General features: G+C 39.1%; 1 protein-coding gene across 1 annotated transcript in view; it reads right to left on the reverse strand.

Annotated features, from left to right (window-relative positions):
- stx11a (syntaxin 11a) overlaps positions 1–11,272 on the reverse strand; it is a 57,724-nt gene extending 46,452 nt beyond the window's left edge. The window contains exon 1 of the mRNA XM_028791263.2: positions 10,913–11,272. The gene's annotated coding sequence lies outside the window, so the exon portion shown is untranslated. The remainder of the gene's footprint in view (positions 1–10,912) is intronic.
- Between the last annotated feature and the right edge of the window lie 9,104 nt (positions 11,273–20,376).

Genomic DNA, 20,376 nt, shown 5'->3' on the forward strand with positions numbered 1-20,376 from the left:
GAGGGACTGTCTTCAGCAGAAGCCAAGATCCAGGATTAGGCATAGCTTTTCAGCATTGGGTTTATATTGGGGGTGGTTGGGGGGGACCAGATAATAACATCTTGGGGGGCCTTGGCTTAAAAAAGTTTGGGAACCTCTGGATTATGCAACACATGTAACATGAACATTTTTTCCATGGATATTTTTGATATTGTGTGCTATTGTCCGGCATTGAGTCACATTTTTATTAGAAACTTTATGTTTTGTCTCCACAAAAACTTGAAATTACAAACTACTTGGGGTCAGTAACATAAAATATGAAAAAAATATTTTTGAGTAGAGTATTCCTTTAAGATTCAAAGTGTCAATTTATAATCGACAACTCTGAAAAATTTACTTTGTAATCTTTCACTGTGCAATGAAAAAAATCCTGAAACTTTTTTTATGGTGTGATGTTGATTCTCAGGCTCTTGATGTATTTGTTCCTTAAAGTAAGAACATGCCGGACTTGCCAGTGATCAGACCAGGAAGCAAACCCAGGCCTCTAGAACTGTGTAGGAACTGACCCAAACAGTTGTGGGAATCTGGAATAAATCAAGTCATGCAGTTCAAGCATAAATCCTGACAAAAAGAAGATCCTTTAAAAAGAATCTGGACAAGATATTAAGACAACTTAGCTATTTGCTAAACAAACCAGCTTAATGGACTGAATAGTCTCCTATTGCTTGTCATATTTCTTAGGTTCTTATGTATTTCTGATGACCACTGTGTCATCATACCACAAGCCAAGGTCCTGCCATTTTCAAAACCCCTTATTCCAATTTAGTGTCATATGAACTATAGTTTAATTCAAAAAGTTCAAGAAAGGAAATAAATCTGGACACTGCACCATTGTATCACAGGACACGCACTTAAACGTGTTTATACCAGATCAAATCATCAGAATCTCCTTCTTCATGTGCCTGGGATAAAAACAGTACCTATGCAAATCTCAGGGATCTAACACAATAAACTCTCAAACTATGTGTACAATGATTTCAAGATATTGTCGCATATTTCAATTAACGTTTTTTTTTAGTAAAATTACCGTCTGTATGGAAAGATTATGATAGAATGTTAGTATCTATAAAAAGTATTCATCCTTTGGAATCTTTCACATTTTTCATTATATAAAACTGAATCATGGTCAATTTCATTGGGCTTTTTTGACATTTATCAACAAATTTTGTATTCAGCCCAATCAAATCAATATTTTGTAGATACACCTTTGGTATAAATCTCAGCATTGTGTCTGTGTGGATATGTCTATCAGCTTTGCTTTGCAGATCTAGACATTGTAAATTTCCCCATGCTTTGCAAAACTGCTCAAGCTCTAGCAATTTACATGGGGATCGTAAATTAACAGGCTTTTTCAAGTTCAGCAACAAATTCTTATTTGGATCAAGATCTGGAGTCTTGACTCAGACCCTCAAGATCATTAATACTGCCGTTTCCTGTGTAGCTTTGATATTTTCCTTGCGGTTGTTGTCTTGCTAGAAAACAAATCCTTTTGCAAAACACAGGTTTCTTGCAGACTACTTCTGGTTTTCCTCAGGAGTTCCTTGTATTCTGCTGCATACATTTCACTCTCTACCCTTGCCAGCCTTCTAGGGCTGCAGAGAAGCATCCCCCTAGCATAACCCTGCCACTGCCATACTTCACAGAGAAGATGGTGTGCTTCTGATAATGTGCAGTGTTTGGCTTACACAAAATATGGTGTTTATTCTAATGGACACAAAGCTCAATTTATCTCTCATCAGATCATAGATCCTTTATCCAGATGACTTCAAAATCTCAAAAGTTGCTTTCTGGCAAACTCTAGCTGAGATGTCATGTGTGTTTTTCAACAGTGGCTTTCTCTTTGCCACTCTCCAATAAAGCTGTATCTGAGTAAAGCATCCGGACAAGAGTTGTTGCATGCATAGTCGGTCCAATGCTATCCACTGTAGCTTGTATTTTTTCAGAATTATCATAGGCCTCTTGGTACCCTCCCTCACTAGTCTTCTTCTTGCACAATCTCTCTGTTTATGTGCACAGCCTTCTCTAGGCAGATTTACAGCTGTGTACTACCCTTTCTTTTTCTTAATGACTTATTTAACTGTACTTCCATCCTCTGATGTGATTTTCAATTACCTTTTCAAAGACATGATTAGGATATTCTTTTTCTCTTCATTGTGTAGGCCCGTCTATGATATTGAGCCACCACAATTTGTACCTTTCAGATACATTTAAACTGTAATCAATTAAAACCTCTTCAGGGCTGCATTCTCTAGCCTGTTTTTTACTGCAAACCCTGGCAATAAAATACATATTTCAAGTATATGGATGACACACTTGGTTGAAATCTAATCATGTACATTCTCTTTATCATTTTGAGGAACAAAGAAAGATATTTCTTCTATGGTATAATGCCAACCACATATGTAACATTTAAATAAATTAAAAAAAAACAGTAATTTACATTAAGAAAAAGAGGACACTCAACTAACTTATTTGCATCAAATGGTTTAAAGCTGAAAAGTCCAACCACTTGGGAATAAAAAAACTTAAAATCACAGAGGCACATAAAGACAAAAAAATTCACCTATGCATGCTTTAATCAAACAGGTTAAACTCATTTACAGTGGCATTATCTATAAATTACCTATCCAGTCTTATTTGCTTGATTCATAAGTATTTTTAATGAACATGTAAACAAAACTGCACTAAGGTTAACCGAATAAATCAGATATGAAATTTATTAGTGTAGAAGAGGAGCTAACCATAGCTCCATGGGACAACATTTGAATCCCAAGCACTTACAGACTGTATGGTGTTTGCATCCTGTCATCATGGTAGTGTGGATTTTTCTCAAGGTACTCATATTTTGTCTCCCACAGTCCAAAGAAAAGCTTGTTATTCAGCACCTCTGAGCAGGTATGGAGTGATCAAACATAAATGTGTGTGGGAGAATACCCTAAATTGAATTGGTCCCCCCATCCACATTAGATTTTTTTTATTGTCCCCACTCCCTTCAAGATAGGGTCTGACCACATTTTTGTTATTGAATTAATTGAGTTACTAATAAATGGATGAAAAAATACATTAGTAATTATGTAAAGAAAAAAGATCAGAATATATTTTGCACTTAACATTTTTCATACAGACAACGAAGGCAACTTTAGAAAATTATTATACAACAGAATGAATAGAATGAAGTGATGCTTTCAATTTTAACTATAAACTGAGAATTTCAGTCTCTCTAGCAAAGAATAAAAATTACACTATACTGTGATGTATCCTCTATGTTGAGAACCTGAGATAAATATTTCAAATCCAGTACAAAAGAAACAAGTTCATGCCATGAAAAGCTGTTTTTGGCAAGCTAAAAGACAATATAGGAGCAAACGATCTGAAAGGGAATTCCAAGTTATAAAACTAATGGAGAGAAAATTATTTTCAATGAGACCCCTCTCTCAGATGTGCTGAATCTTTAGCTCTGTTATTTTGAACACGTCAATACAAAACCACCAATGGAAGCTTTGCCAAGCCCTAATGATTCTGTTCTCTATGTCACTGTGGCTGATGTGAAAACAACTTGAAAATGACTATAATGATTATCACCAAGCAGAGGCCATACCTCAATAATAAAAGGCAGGTGATAGCACACGTTAACAGTTTAGACCCACTCTGATTTGCTTAGGAATGAGAACAGGCCCATAGCAATGATAATATCTTTTCCCTACATACTATTCTGGCTAAAACAATAAAATGACAATATATATCTGATTACTTTACATTAACTATAGCATAGCTTTTAACAGTATAATTCCCTCCAAAGCAGTCACTAAGATCACTTGTCTCACATGGTCAGGCACAACTTGAATTCCATCTTCAAGTGTGCTGAAAAACCACACTGCCATTGTGTATCTGATCATCTGCAATTTTGAGTCACTATACAAAGATAAGGTAAACGACTTAATATTGTGGCAACATGATGAAATTAACACTCTTATGTCTGGAGAAAAAGTGGGCCCACTTAGCTTCCTCATGTAAATTTTGCAGATATTCTCCAGTTATATCATTTGGGGCACCTTAGAGATAGTTCTTGCCAATCTAATTTGTTCCAGCTACATAAGTTCAATAATTAGTGTCTCTGGCAACTCTACTTCCTATATTTCTTAGAAAATGACTTCACGGCTACAATGTATTTTTTATAAATGTGCAAAAGAGAGTTTACTTTTTATTTTTTTTCATGGTCAGTTTTGGCAGTTTACAAATTCAGAACAAAAGGCCAGTGGCAAAGACAAAGTATATTATTGTTTTTATCAACTGAAGACATTTACATAGTCCATTGCTACATTAAGGCAAACAATACAATCAGGTACTTTAGTCATCCAGGTCATAAGCTTTCTTTATTCTGTCCTAGTGATAGGAGTATGAAAGCAAGCAAATGCAGACTTAAAAGACAGATTTTTTTCAACAAGCAATTAAATTTTTGCAGAACATCTAATAATAATAATCCTTCCAGTGCTTTAGTGAATATTGTGTTAGAATTGTGAACACATGATCTGATATTTAGCAGACATAATAGGGTACAATACTGTTAATATTTAATCTGAAGTAGCTTCACATAAACTAAAAATGACACTTTGCTAAGCCCAATAGTATAAATGCCATAGGGTGTTACTGTGGCAGAACAAGGAAGAGAGGCAACATCAAGAGACACATACTGTATTTGGGTAAAAATTTACACCAGTGAATTATTCAAAACACTGCATAGTCAAACATCAATAATGATTTACATGTAGAACAAAGCAGACATTTGCTATTTAAAAAAGAAATAATAAAAATAAGGATACTTCTTCTTACCTGGAAATTGTAACTGGTAAATGTAAAATCTTAGAATATGCATTTTGTGTACAGTAACTTATTTTCCATTTTTAGATACAGTTATAAATAATCATTTTTAAAAATTAGCATTTAAAAAAAAATCAGAAAATCATTGTTATCTGTTGATTTTTGTAGTTATGGTGTAAAAATGTCACAAGTGACTACAAGAATTGGAATTTCATCACTATGAGTACTGTGCAAATTGAAATGTTTCTATACATAGCATACTTGGATCTTTCATGGTAAAGTAACTTTAATTCTGTAAAAGGTAATCTAATCATGTTGTTTAAGATGTATAAAAATTGTAAAGTTTACTTTACCACAGAGATTATGTAAACTGCAGCAGGGATACAACACTTTACTGACCTAGTATAAGATCTTAAACATTACAGTATATGTTTTTCTGGGACTACAGTTATTTATTATGTCAGTTAATAAAGAAACTGTCAATTTTTGTATTGAGTCCCATTGTGCTTAAATAGATTAATTCTTTCTTACTTATTTTCAGAATTAGAAATATTTGGTGTCAGTCCATCTGCTCTACTTGCCCATCAATTAATATCTGATTCTATTTATGTACAGTACCATCTTTTAAAGTGAAAACTATCTTAGAAATCTGCACTATTTAACACAATTGTAAACTTGTGTTAATATCATTTTTTACAAAATTGTCTTGCTTTTTTAAATGACTATCCAGAAAACACTTGGTGCAAGACAGAAACTGACACTGACCAGTAATACCAGTTCTCCCCAATCATACTCACTCATACTGGGCCAAACTTGAGGTGCCACAATCTGACATGCGATTCGCCAGAAGAAAACTGGAGTTCACAAAAAAAAGAAGGACAATGGAAAGAACAAACAAAACACCAAACACTGTAAATAATCAAGCTGGGAACTGAACTCAGGTCTATGGAGCAGTAAGACAGCTCTGCCAATTCACGTAGCACCATAAAACTGAGTAGATGAAGTTTGAGACAGGAATACAGAGTTTTGCAAAGTACAGGTTATAGCAGAATTTTATTTAAGAATTTGCGAGGTTGACATTAAAGACATACAGTTATATGCCTCTTAGGTTTATACTTTACACCCAATACTGTTGGGATAAGCACAGTCTCTATGCAACCCTGAACTGGATCAGCAGGTTAGAAAAAGGATGAATTGATGGAGAATGTGAATGACACCCATTAACAACAGGGATGTTGTTAATTCTGGGTGACACCTTTACTTTTAATTTAGCTGCAGGACATATAATGAAGATGAAATACTGAACTGTGATTCATTAAACAAAGTACATACAGCTTCACTTTCTGGAAGAATAACTAATACAGTACCATTTACTGTATGTTTAAGGAGAACAGACATTCCAAAACACCTTGTACCTGTATAAGGCAGAAAGTAGACCAGGATGCTGCAGTGGGCTGGCACCCTTCCCGGGGTTTGTTTCCTGCCTTGCGCCCTGTGTTGTCTGGGATTGGCTCCAGCAGACCCCCCTGTGACCCTGTAGTTAGGATATAGCTGGTTGGATAATGGATGGATGGATGGATAGACCAATTCATCACACTCACAACCATACTCAGCACATCATTTGAATGAAACATAGAACAGTTACATGGGGAAAACATATAGGCTGTAAGGTCACAGTAACTAGGCCAAGGATTTGGAGGCAGTCTCCTGAAACTTTTAGGAAGCTAGTGCTCTTCTGTACCATCACTCAAAGGATGTTAAAGGACAGTATTATCTACTATGCAATCATCAACTGAATTATTTCTGATGTAACTTTAAACAGTTCTATTGTATCTCCTTTTATTTCTCTCTACCTCCAAATCAATTAGTGTCTCCTTATAATTCTTACTCTTTAGTTTCAGTATAGGTCATAGTGCTCACCTTGGGACTTTCTGTAATGCACAATAGATGACAATCAAAACTCATATTTAACTGAATATGGTAAAAACCCAAGAAAGTATTTCTTTATCATCCACATCCACTGTAAGCATTGGCACAGAATGGCAATTTGAATGGAGCTTCAGTGTCAATGTTTTTGTCCTACAGGTAGATCAGTGATTTGACCAAGGGCTGCTGCACTGTCTGCAGCAGGCCTCCATTTATCAGAAGCATGCAGAAGTGCTTTTTATAAAACTTTCCAACACACATTTCATCGGGGTTTCCCTTATCATGTCTGGGTGGCACCTGCTTACTTGCTAGAAAGACTTGAATACTTCTAACATGGTTTTTCTGAATCACCTAGTTCTCTTTTTTTTCTCCACCATCTCCCCCGCACAAAAAAATGACTCTGTTCACTAAAATTTTCCCATATAGAATCCAAAGTTATTCCGACAAGAACATTGCCAAATGAAAATAACAGTGGGCGAAAGAGTTTGCAACCACAGGGCAAGTCTCAGCATAGTAACATTGACTAAGTTAAAATCGGGTTAATATGAAGTAGAACCTAGCACTGCCTAAACTCACACGCAAAATAAGTGGGGAAACTCCCTGGTGTAATAAGTGCCACAATGAAAGGCTCTATTTACTTTGCATGAACATGGGGGTGAGAAGGACAGAAAGAGCAGTATTTCATGAAAAAGGTCATTTCATTTTCTCCTTTTAAGAATCCTTGGACTGGAGTCACAGTTAATTAAAAAAAAATCATATGAATTAAACATTACACAACAAGGGCAAAAATAATGTTGGTATATATCAGAAAAGTCAGCCCATACAATCAGATTCAGAACACAATTCCTGTAGTTCTAAGAGTGGTCTTGGTCCAATTGATTGGCTGCATAGTGTGAGTCACTAACTTAAAGTAAGAATTCAACTAGTAAATGATTGTCAATTAAACAGCAAGTAAAAAAAGTATGATGGGGGAGGACGCTTGTGGAAGCCCTCTACTCCCAGAACACCTCATAGTAAGCTAGGCAAATAAGTAATTGTGTCATTAGCATCACAAAGTAAAATACAGAAATACACTATCACAGGAAGAGCACAGGGAATAGACCTGCAAAGTAATCAACAAAACAAGAATACAAACTGCCTTTATGGCCCTTCCCAAACAGGTACTTTGAGATCCTTCTAGTGTGGTAGAGTGGCTCACTGATCTAGTAAACAGAAGCAAGCATCTCTTCTCACTTGTCTTCGCCTTGACCTTAGTCTAGTCTCTCTTCTGCCTGCCAGTTTTTGGCTACACCACTGATTATTCTCCAATCACCACACTTTACTAACCTCTGGCTACAAGGTAGTTTTAAACAATCCAGATATCACTTTTGCTGTCAGGGACAGTCCTACATTTGCTAGGCTAGAATTCCATTTAGTAGGTGTTGGTGTGCCATTATTTGCTCTAAAAGGCAAGTTCTACTGCTTAATCTGAAGGAAAAGTCTGAAAAGTAGAGAACAAGGTATCCCTGCCAACCACTGGATAACTTGCCTTCATTCTTTGCATGCTTCCACCCAGAGAGCCTGTCCCTACCTAATGCCCCTATGGGGCACACAATGCACACTCACTAGCGGCCCCCATGCTCTTACCTCCACAAGTGCAGTTTTTCACAGTACAGTAGTTATGTGAGATCTAGGCCTAAACTTGATTATCAGGTGGCGCAGTGGTAGTGCTGCTGCCTTGCAATAAGGAGACTATGGAAGATTGTGGGTTCGCTTCCTGGTTCCTCCCTGTGTGGATAGCGCTTTGACTACTGAGAAAAGCACTATATAAATGTAATGAATTATTATTATTATTATCCGAATAGTACCCTTGCATTTGAAAAACTCTTGCCTACTACAGCCTCCACTCCCGCTAATGACTTCCTCATCTCAAGACAGCAGAAGATGTAGGATTGCACAGCAACATTTGGTCTGGATCATCACAATTTGGGTGTCAGTAGGTTACTTCTCCCCAGAATAGCTGACTCATGCTTCATTATGATAATCCATACAGGCAAAAGAATCATTAATTATCAAACCAACTCCACTCAGTTAAATAATTTTGACTGTGAAACTCACTGGAGCATTTCAATTAAAATCAACCTCCCTCATGCTGCATCCTGTAGAATAAAGTATGACAACCTTGCCTCAAATATTCTGTCTTGCTTAACTGAAAAATCTCTTAGCACGGTCTGCAACACTTTCTACCACTAGCAGACAGGTTGGAAGCATGCACTGATAGCACGCTGCCGCACCCACTTCATGACAAACCACCTGGATTAGGTCCCGAGTGCAGCGAGTGACACCTCAACACCACACTGGAACAGTGTGAGGTTTTTTACAGTGGTTGGAGCGCCAATACTGCCACTAACACCCAAGTTTTTCCTATAAATTGGAGAACCTGCTTGCAGGGCTGTATGTGGATTAACATCATACCCAGGATGAAGCAATTGCAGGTTAAGGTCATTGTTCAAGGGCCCAATGGAGTAGAGGCACTTCTGGCACTTATGGGATTCCAACCGGCAACCTTCTGAATGCCAGCATAGATTCTTAGCTCCAGAGCCACCACTCCACCCATTAGAAGACATATTAAAATTTATTCAAATGAGGGTTCTTCCATATGTTACGCAAGTGAAAAAAAAAAAAGAAAACATATTACATATTAGCCACATTACACACAAAATAATAGTTTGTGTGTGTGTTTTTTTTTTTTTTTTTTTTTTTTTTAAGTCTTTCTTAAATAGACTTTGTTCTCCAGGTCTCAATAAGCTTATAGCTTAGCATACATTTTTCTGTTTTTGTGATCAAATTTTTATTGAGAAACTAAATAACAAACATGTCTAGTGGAACTCTCATAAATTTTATTTTTTAAAAATCTCAGAAAAAACCCAACCCAATGACACCCCTACATTGAGCAATATTAAAGATTTACTAGTTTAATTTGCCCTGTTAGGTACTATGTGATGGTATATGTTATTAAAGGTATTAGATACAGTAAACTTTTTTATTTTCTCTATTACTTTGGTAGGCCTAATATCTCAGTAGTCATATAATCACTCAGTGTTTCTTAATTCAGCAGTTGACCTGCTGTCTCACAACAAGGAGACCAGGGTTCACAGTCCTGGTGCTTCCTGCATGAAGTTTGAATGGTGCCTTGTCCAGGGACTGTTCCTGCCTTGTGCCCTATGCTTGCTGGGATGGGCTCCAGCTTTCCTATCACCCTAACCTGGATAAGTGAGTTAAAACAATAGGTAGATGTTTCTAAACTCTAATAACTTAATGCATTCCACATGGGTTTTCTATCACAGTCCAAAGAGCAGGGTTGTGGGGAAGCTGGAGCCTATTCCAGCAAGCTCCTTGCTCAAGGCAGGAACAGTCCCTAAACAGGGCTCCAACACATTGCTGGATGAAAACACACACACACATCAGGGGCTACTTTAGCTTTTCCAATCCACCTAACCTGCTAGTCGCTGGACTGTATGAAGAAACCAGAGCATCCAGAGGAAACCCATATGAAAGGCATTAAGTTATTAGAGATCAGGAACATCCATCCATACATTTAATGATCCCACTTATTCACAGCCTATCCCAACAAGCACTGGGCACAAGTTAGGAGCTATCCCTGGACAGGGCTCCAGAACATCACAGGTTGAACACACATACACACCAGGGGGCAGTTTAGCTTCACCTGTCCGCCTAACGTAGTCTGGATAAGAGGATTCAGAAAATGGATGGATGAATAACTAAATAGCCGATTTTTAATTCTTTTTGGTTTGCACGTCAGAAAGACTCAGGCTCAAGCTTGAGAAGCACGCTTGTTTTTTTTTTTTTTTTGCATAAACATCGAATTGTTCTCAAACTTGTGTGACTCAAAAAACTACAATGAACAATAATGATGTTTTCTCGTAAGAATGCTGTATTACTCGTTTGCCGAGATTCCAAAGCGTTTAGGCCGAGATAACCGCGGGTTAGTTCCACCTCGGAACTTTGCTTCAGCGTTTCAATGAGTTCACGTTTTTCATTTAATAGTTTTTCGATATTTTAATACGGTACACATTTGAAACAAATAATTGACCTACAGTACCATAAAGGAAGCCAGAAGAGACTATACCTCGAAGAGCGGCTCCTTCCGCGTACTTGTCGGTGTATTCCTGGGCTCTTGTGCCGCTTCAAACACCTGACGCCCGTGTGCGTGCCGCGCCTGTGGAGACTACTGAGCCGCTCGTCGTGGCTGAAGCGCCGCCTGTCTCGCTGTCCGCCTCAATTGCATTTTTCCCCTTTCAGCTTTCGAGTCAGAACAATGTTATCAGCTGTAGCAGGACGAAGTGTTCTAGCTGACAAAACCACTGGTTTATGACATGTCGCAGGTCAAAAAACAAACTAACCGGAAGACAATATAACGATGCACGAGAACAAAAAAAAAATATTAAAAGAGCTTGCCAATGCGACTTCCTCCTAGAGGTGTGATGGTGAGTGTTTGACTGACTCACCTAATGCAGCAAACGTGAATTTGGTTCTGATTATCGTCCACTTTTAGCAACTAAAGAAAGATCCCTATATTATTAATAATTTTTAAAATACAGAAACGGTGTCTTTAAAATATGGATGTACAGTACGATTTGTTTTTATTTTAAACATTTTATTTGAAGAAAATAATATTCCATGCGATCAAGTGTAACTTATACAGCGAAGAAGATAACATTACACACAGTCAAACGGAACTTAAGACAGAATTCAACCCCCACCTGAGAGAAAGAGAGAAGAGCAAACCTTTACAAACGACAAACAAGGGAGAATGTCCCTTTTCCCGCTATAAAAGCTTATTCTAAAATGTTTTAATCAAAGCTTGCCATATTTTAAAAAAAGTTTTGAACAGAGTATTGAGGTAAAGGCAATTGCAATCAATTTAACCTTCACCACTTTAAGCTCCTCTTGGAGAACACCAAACAGATGTTAATGCAAGGTCTGGTGGCACCCGATGCGGAGTTTAAACTTGTCACCCCCATGTCCACCAAAATATAAAATGAAATTTATTGGGAAAGCAGTTTTTTAATTTAATTGGTTAAGTAAAGAGGGCATAATATTAATTATTTTGTAAACAATTTTTTATGAATAAAAAAAAGTAAAATGTCTTTTTATTAATAAGCCAGTTTAATGTACAATGTAAGAAATCTTTTTTCATAGTGGTAGTACCTAGTGCATAACTTTATTATTATTATAATACAATAATGCACAGTGGCGCAGTGGGTAGCGCTGCTGCCTCGCAGTTGGGAGACCTGGGGACCTGGGTTCACTTCCCGGGTCCTCCCTGTGTGGCGTTTGCATGTTCTCCCCGTGTCTGCGTGGGTTTCCTCCAGGCGCTCCGGTTTCCTCCCACAGTCCAAAGACATGCTGGTTAGGTGGATTGGCGATTCTAAATTGGCCCTAGTGTGTGCTTGGTGTGTGGGTGTGTTTGTGTGTGTCTTGCGGTGGGTTGTCACCCTGCCCAGGATTGGTTCCTGCCTTGTGCCCTGTGTTGGCTGGGATTGGCTCCAGCAGACCCCCGTGACCCTGTGTTCGGATTCAGCGGGTTGGAAACTGGATGGATTAATGAAAAGTCAATTGTTTACAAGTTTCGTTCTCTAGGCTCTAATCCAGGGGTTCTCAACATCGGTCCTGGGGGCCCGCTGTGGTTTCAGGTTTTTGTTCCTACCAGATTCATAATCAGTGACAACACCTGATAAAACTGATCTCAATTAATTAGCTGGTATTTTTTTCTCCTCTTATTCTACATTAAGAAAGCACCGCAGCATGTTTTACATTTGTAAGACATTTAGGAATATTTCTGCTTTTGCTATAGATTTAAATGCTTAACAACCTTTTGTTGATTTCATTCTATTTTGCCCTTTCTCTGTGCAGTTTCCTCCCTTCATTGTATCTTAATAATGACAACCAGCAGAGCAGACAGCCAAGCAAACAGAACTGAATCATGAGAGGCTGCAACTACTACAGCGTTAGACCCACTAATTAGAAAATAATGAATTAATTAAACAATTAGAACACCCGGCAAAAAATTGAATGAAAATCAAGATGAAAATACTGTTAAAAAGAAAACAAAAATACATTTTCCCCATATAACTGCTTGGTACATTTCAATATACAGTATATATATATATATATATATATATATATATATATATATATATATATATATATATATATATATATAGATAGATAGATAGATAGATAGATAGATAGATAGATAGAGAGATAGATAGATATTTTTTTTTCCCCAAACTTAGTTTTCTAATGTCTATATTTGTCCCACAACACAGAATCTGGCAAATAACAATTCACTTAATTAGCCCAGGAGTCCAATTAAAAACTGAAGCTGGTTGGAACAAATACCTGAAGCCACAGTGGGCCCCCAGAACCGGCGTTGAGAATCCCTGCTCTAATCCAACAAACTGTACTTTAACGTGATACTTAGAATCTCTTCTTTCTAACTTTTTGTTCTGCAAATTTTGAAATTGCGTCTTCAAAATCAATACCTTCAGCTACACTATTTTCAGTTGACAAAATGGCTAAGCTAGAGAGTCGTGCATGGTTCATAGTGGATCTGAGATCATTCTTAATTAGTTTGAGTTTCGAAAAACTCCTCTCACATGATGCAACAGAAACACATAAAGTTAAGAAAAATCTTAATGCTAAAGTGAGATTGGGAACAGAGTCTAAAAGTTCATATTCAACCACAAACTCTAAGAATCTTAAGGAAGTCCAACCAAGAGACTCTTCTTTTGGAACTTTGGCGGCTTTTAGAAATCTTCTTAGGTGTGGAATTTCTGTAAGGATACCATCTGCAGAAAGCTCATTGGCAAATCGCCAACTAACCAGAATTGTGACACATGATTTCATTGTGTGTCCCGGATCGTATATATAGGGGCCTTAAGATAGTGGGATGGGGAGCGAGATATTGTCTGTTCGCTCGTAGAACGATCCTAAAGTAAACTTGTTTACTTTATGGTCGGTTCTAGAGCAGACAATACCTACCCACCCCACTGTCTAAAACGTTTTGCGCCGACTATATTATTATGATGTTCAGGTTAAAAATATCATCTTATTGCACAGAACGATTTGGGGCGATGATATATTTGTGGCAGGGATGAGACAATGAGTCACAGGACCGGTTGTTTATTTACTTGAGCACCAGCACAGTACAAAAGAAACGAGACAGAACACCCCCTCCCCCGACGCACCACACAATAATACTAAATCATTACAGCATCACATCATTCACCCGCAATTTGCTGCAATTAGGGATTGTTAAAGCCCATGTAAATTATTTGACATGTTATTTTATGTAACAAAAAGGCGCATTAATGCAAAACCGGCAATTTTTGTCACCCCCTCAGAGCTGGTACCCGGTGCGGGCCACACCCACCGCACCCGCCTTCCTATGCCACTGTATTAATGAGCTAGGAGTGATTGTGACACCAAGGCTGTCTGATAGGCATTCACAGATTTTTCTTCAAAATGATGTTAATTTGGTGCACTTCCAGAACATTTAGCCCAGTGAGGCTCGAGCTAGATTGCAACATTCACAGGTTGGATCTTTCCCTGGATACATTTTGGACAATTTTTAAGCAAGATAAATGTGATTGATGAAAGATTTTAAGATGAATGATTGAATGCTGTGCATATGGCGCTAGAGTGCATTCTATGCATGGCTGCCAATTAGATTATTGGTATATTGATGATAATTTGTATTTACTGGGGCATACAAAAGGGCATCTCCCTCGTTCTGCTGGGAGACTTCAATGCTCATGTGGGCAATGACAGTGAGACCTGGAAGGGCGTGATTGGGAGGAATGAGTGGTGTTTTGTTATTGGACTTCTGTGCTCATCACGGATTATCCATAACAAACACCATGTTCAGGCATAGGGGTGTTCATATGTGCACCTGGCACCAGGACACCCTAGGCCTCAGTTCGATGATCGACTTCGTGGTAAGTTGTCTTTGATGGTGGGGGAGGATGCCGGTCAGGCCTGGTAGGCCGAAACGTATTGTGAGGGTCTGCTGGGAACGTCTGGCAGAGTTCCCTGTCAGAAGTAGCTTCAACTCCCACCTCCGGCAGAACTTCAACCAGATCCCAAGGGAGGTCGGGGACATTGAGTCTGAATGAGCCATGTTCCATGCCCCTATTGTTGAGGCAGCTGACCAGAGCTGTGGCCATAAGGTGGTTGGTGCCGTGGTGGCAATCCCCGAACCTGTTGGTGGACACCGGCGGTGAGGAATGCCGTCAAGCTGAAGAAGGAGTACTACAGGATTCTTTTGTCCTGTGGGACTCCAGAGGCGGCTAACAGGTACCAGCAGGCCAAGCGGAATGCAGCTTCGGTGGTTGCTGAGGCAAAAACTTGGGCGCGGGAGGAGTTTGGGGAAGCCATGGAGAACGACTTCCGGACAGCTTCAAGAAGATACTGGTCCACCATCCAGCATCTCAGGAGGGGGAAACAGTGCAGTGTCAACACTTTATATGGTGGGGATAGTGCGCTGCTGACCTCGACTCGGGACATTGTGGGTCGGTGGGAGGAGTACTACAAAGACCTCCCCAATCCCACTAATATGTCTTCCAATGAGGAAGCAGAGCCTGGGGACTCAAAGGTGGGCTCTCCCATCCCTGGGACTCAGGTCACCGAGGTGGTCAAAAAACTCCTTGGTGGCAGGGCCCTGGGGGTGGATGAGATACGCCTGGAGTTCCTCAAGGCTCTGGATGCTGTAGGACTGTCTTGGTTGACAAGCCTCTACAACATCGCATGGACATCAGGGACAGTACCTCTGGATTAGCAGACCGGGGTGGTGGTCCCCCTCTTTAAGAAGGGGGACCGGAGGGTGTGTTCCAATTACAGAGAGATCACACTTCTCAGCCTCCCTGGAAAAGTCTATTTGGGGGTCCTGGAGAGGAGGGTCCGTCAGATAGTCGAACCTTGGATTCTGGAGGAACAGTGTGGCTTTTGTCCTAGTTGCGGAACAGTAGACCAGCTCTACACCCTTGGCAGAGTCCTGGAGGGTGCATGGGAGTTTGCCCAACCATTCTACATGTGTTTTGTGGACTTGGAAAAAGCATTTGACCATGTCCCTCGGGGAATCCTGTGGGGGGTGCTCCGGGACTATCGGGTACCGGACCCCCTGATAAGGGCTGTTAGGTGCCTGTACAACTGGTGTCAGAGCTTGGTCCACATTTCCGGCAGTAAGTTGAACCGTTTCCGGTGAGAGTTGGACTCAGTCAGGGCTGTCCTTTGTCACCGATTCTGTTCATAACTTTTATAGACAGAATTTCTAGGTGCATCCAGGGCGTTGAGGGGGTCCGGTTTCGTGGGCTCAGCATTGGATCACTGCTTTTTGCAGATGATGTTGTCCTGTTTGCTTCATCAGGCTGTGATCTTCAGCTCTCTCTGGATCTGTTTACAGCTGTGTGTGAAGCGGCTGGGATTGGAATCAGCACCTCCAAATCCGAGACCATGGTTCTCAGCTGGAAAAGGGTGAAGTGCCCTCTCAGGATTGGGCGTGAGACCCTGCCCCAAGTGGAGGATTTCAAGTATCTCAGGGTCTTGTTCACGAGTGAGGGAAGAATAGAGCGTGAGATTGACAGGCGGATCGGTCCGGCGTCCGCAGTGATGCGGGCTTTGCATTGGTCTGTCGTGGTGAAAAAGGAGCTGAGTTGAAAGGCAAAGCTCTCAATTTACCAGTCGATCTATGTTCCTACCCTTACCTGTGGTCATGAGCTATTACTAAATCTACTGATGTGAGTGCCATTGGCCCTGTGCCATTTACAAGAAGGGATGCGTGAGAAAAGCGAACATGTAGGATGACTGATGTTTTAAATTATACGGTTTCCCTTTCTATGACAACAAGTGTAGTAGTATATGTCCTGAAGAAAAAGTTTGGTGTTGGTAATATTCTATGTCACCTTCAACACACTGCAGCATTTTATGTTCTTGAGTCAATGAAGAGCAAAACCAGGGTGTGATGCAGCCAGTCAGGATGGATTGTACTGTGCACCTGTAGAAGTTTGTAGGTAGACCTTTTCTCTGTTGGCCACTACATCATTGTTTGTGATCAACCTATAATGGATGTGTCATCTGCAGATTTAATGATAGAGTTGGCCACACAGTCAAACTTAAATAAAGAGTACAGAAGGGGGGCTCAGTACACTGCCCTGTGGAGTGCCTGTGTTGAGGGTCAGCATGCAAGATTTGATGCTGCCAATATGCTCTTGCTGATGTCAGTTGGTTAGGAAGTCCAAACCCCAGTTGTAGAGGGTGCTTTGTCCTAAGTTGAGGTGTTTGGTGGCTAGTTTTGATGGTACAACTGTGTTACAACTGTGTCTCTGTAGTTAATAAATTACTTCAACCTGCATCTGGCCCAATTACCTCCTCTACTGAAGTCTGTGAAAAATTCCTCCACTTTTTCTACTAACATAACTCCTTCATCCATTTATATCCTTCCCTGTCTTCACACTCCATCCAGCTCCTTTTCTAACTTTTCACCAGTCACATCGGCATTTGTTAATGACTTGCTTTGTAAGATGAGGCCAACTACTTGTGTACTAGACCCCATCCCCACCACACTTCATAAATCCCGCCTTCATGCCATAATCCCGACTGGGTTATCATTTTTATGCAGATGACACTCAACTCTATATCAATGTCAAAAGTACAACTTCATCAGAGTTTTCGCAGCTCACAACTTGCCTTAGTGAAATTAAAATCTGGATGGAGCAGAACTCTTTAAAATTAAATTGCAGCGAAACTGAACTCCTGCATATTGGCACTAAAGCACTACTTAAGAAAATGAGCTCCTTTCCAGTCACTCTTGGCGGTGATCTCATCAGACCTTCTTCTGATGCAAGGAATCTTGGTGCCATTTTTGATTCCTCCCTTTCTTATTCCACCCACATAAACCACATTAAGAAACTTTCTTACTTTCACCTCTGTAACATATCCCGTGTTCACTCATTCCTCTCCTTTTCTAATGCTGAGAAACATGTCCATGCTTTTATCACATCCCACATCGATTATTATAACTCGCTGCTATTCTAATCTTATATCACAGCTCCATTTGATTCAAAACTCTGCTGCAAGAGTCCTTACTCGAACCAGCAACAGTGAGCACATCACACCCATCCTCCTTCACCTTCATTGGCTCCCTGTGTTTTACAGGATTGAATATAAAATTTTATTAAAAACCTACAAAGTTTTAAATGGCCTTGCACCGGACTACATCAGTGACCTTCTAAATCACTATGCTCCTGTTCGCCTACTAAGGTCTTCTGATTCTGGTAATCTTGTTGTGCCTCACACTAACCTGCGCTCTATGGGTGACAGGGCCTTCAGCTCCATAGCACCCAGACTTTGGAATGACATCCCAAAATTAATTAGATCAGCTGACTCCATTCATTCTTTTAAAAAACAACTTAAAACTCATCTATTTAGGAAGGCTTTTAACTTAACATTCTGTCCTTTCTTTCAGTTTACCTCTCTGTCCAGGAGCTCAGGATAATGTGTGTGTCTGTTATATCACACATTAGTTTATTTGTTAGGTTTTTCTTTTAGTATTGAATTTAGTATTTTACTCTGGTTTATTGTTCTTTATTCTATTTAATGTTTTGTTATCTGTTTCATTGTTCTATTCAGGAAAACATTTGTATCCAATGTTACATATACTCTGCTGTTTTTTCTAAGACTCTGTGAAGCGCCTTGAGTTTGGGAAAGGTGCTATATAAATAAAATGTATTATTACTATGATTATTATAAGCTGAGGTATAACATACTGTATGAACAGGACTCTGGCATAGATTATCTAGATATGGCAGAATAGTATGAAGTGCAAGGGATAAGGCTAAAGAAATAAAGGATTGTTTTTTTTCTGTTAAAGCCTGCTTTACAGTCTTTATGTAAAGACTGATGAGCCCCCGAGCATTTATCATTTGAATTGGAAGAAGACACTCACTCACATTAGGCCAATTTAGAGTTACTAGCCAACCCAGTGTATACATGTCTAGGATGTGAGAGAAAAGTCCCAACAAGCCCTGCTACCAAAGTCCTCAATATAAACTCAAAGGCAACATATATTTCAATATTCTGGAAAAAACAAAATAACAAAGAGGCACAGAGACAAAACAAATCATGTGATGAACATCAATAGATATAAAAGAATGTTGCGTCTTAGGTCACTGGAGGTACGAGAACACACAGTCAGCAACTAGACTAGATTATGTTTCCACTTATTTTTTTTTTTTTTATGGACTTTTTGAATTAATCCTGCCTCACAATTTGTGCTAAGGGAAAAAAAATTATATAAATTAATCATCCTTTGCTGAATTTACAAGCTGCAGTAGAAGCCAGTGAAACCTTGTGTCAGTCTACTGTAGTTTCTGGGGTACTCAAGCCTGCTTCAGAAAATATGAAAGATTGATGGGAAAATTGCATTCATCTGCCTAATTCTACTGCCTTTTGCTAGCTATTGACAGCACAACATATAATGAATGTTTACTTGTCATGGAACAAAAAATGAAACTCAAGCAGACTTTTAATGCCAATATAAAAAAAGGTTTTAATTGTGCAACTCACTTAACCTGCTAGTGCTTCAATAAGGACACTTGAACTATTGTTATATAAAAAGTATTCAGCCCAAAAAAGTTCATCAGTACTTTTCACCCAATAATTGTAACATACACACATTTATAAAGTGACTGTTGTAAGTATTGTAATGAAAAAATAAGTGTAAGGTAAAAGGACAAAATGTCACAATTTTTGTGATTATTTCTATGTATGTTAACATTTTAAAAGGCCATTTTGAGTTCAGTGTTAAAGACAGTTTGCATGCCTATACTGTCTAAATAGCATTTTTGACTGCTCTGTCTCAGTGCTTTTGGAAAGAACTGCATTATACAGTATAAAAACACCTGACATGGTGCTCACTAGGGTTGTTGTTGCTGTTGCATATTACTCGATTGCTTGCTGAGTTGCTTTTTATGTGTCATTCCTTACAGTCCTAAAAACTGCTGTCAGCTTAGTTTGCATCGATAAATTGGATGTATGTTGGATGTAAAAGAAAATGTACTTTACATTTTTTTTATAATTACACATTCTGTCCTCTGAACAAGCACACACTCATGTGACAGGTACAGTATTTGTAAATAAGAAGCACTTTTGGAAAATTCTGTCATCCAGTTGAACATCGATGGGAGTAAACGTTATTCTGGTATGCTGGAACAAACAATGGGTAAAGTACCTGCTAATTAGTGAGCACACACATGCCTACACTTGGGATGAATGGAAATCATTCAGGCTCAAAAGTCTCCCAAGCAGGTCACCATCATTCCTCACTGTCCTTCATGACATGGTATACTAGATTGGATGTGATATCCTGATGCTTCTCCAGACTATCTCTAAAGTATGTTTAGAGACTCTTGCCCTGCTAAAGGTCATTAATGCTTCTTACTTTATTTCTGTGAAATAACTGTAGAATAACTATGGGATACAGAAGAATCAAAGTATTACACACATCTGAATGTGTTCTTTGGAGAGTCACAG

This window comes from Erpetoichthys calabaricus, chromosome 3 (genome assembly GCF_900747795.2).
Source record: "Erpetoichthys calabaricus chromosome 3, fErpCal1.3, whole genome shotgun sequence".
NCBI classification, from domain to species: Eukaryota; Metazoa; Chordata; class Cladistia; order Polypteriformes; family Polypteridae; genus Erpetoichthys; species Erpetoichthys calabaricus.